This window comes from Mytilus edulis, chromosome 11 (genome assembly GCF_963676685.1).
Source record: "Mytilus edulis chromosome 11, xbMytEdul2.2, whole genome shotgun sequence".
Classification (NCBI taxonomy): Eukaryota; Metazoa; Mollusca; class Bivalvia; order Mytilida; family Mytilidae; genus Mytilus; species Mytilus edulis.
In genome coordinates this window covers 68,569,795-68,570,543 of record NC_092354.1, presented here as the reverse complement: position 1 = coordinate 68,570,543, position 749 = coordinate 68,569,795, and positions in this window count along the sequence as shown.

Sequence of the window (749 nt, the reverse complement as noted above, 5' to 3'; positions counted from 1 at the left end):
ATAACAAGGGTTGTAGGAACTACGTTTATATAAATAAAATATCATTTCAACACAGAGTTCAACTTAGGTACGAGAATATTTTCAAAATGAGTTATCTCTCGTGTATTATTGAAACCTCAGTTAGGTTCACTTGCAAATTATAATGGTTTGTAAGTATATTTTTCTAAGAAGTTATGAATAAAACTACAGTCAGCTGTGTTTACTGTTGGATATATTGTTTACTGGTAAGGACTTCTATAGGTGCTCCAGAAGGGAAAGCGATCCTTCTACATACGTGGCACGTGTCGTGTTGCTTATTTTATAACAAATCCGGTTAAAAGTCTTATTCGGTATGTTTTCTACAAATCAAATCTTTTCCAAGGTAGCCTTCTAAAAAATATTTCTTTATTTTCTGTACAAATGTTGAGGCGGATGAATAAAGTTATACGATATCAACAATTCTTTACAGTCTACCCTCTCGGTCTAAATGATAATATCATTGGAATTGGAAATATATCAAGAACCGAATATGTTATCAAGAACCGAATATGTTTACTTAGCATTGTGTATTTAGTTTCTAAAACTGTTCGTAAAATCCGCTCTCATGGTTGTAGAAAAAATCGCAATCAAAGAAAATTTCTGACCAATCATACCAATATTTCGGACATAATTTTTATTTAAAAAAACAATGGCAGACATTATCTGTTAACAAAGCTCTGTTTATTATCGGTAATTAAGTTAAATAAAATTTTAGAGGATTGTAATACAAT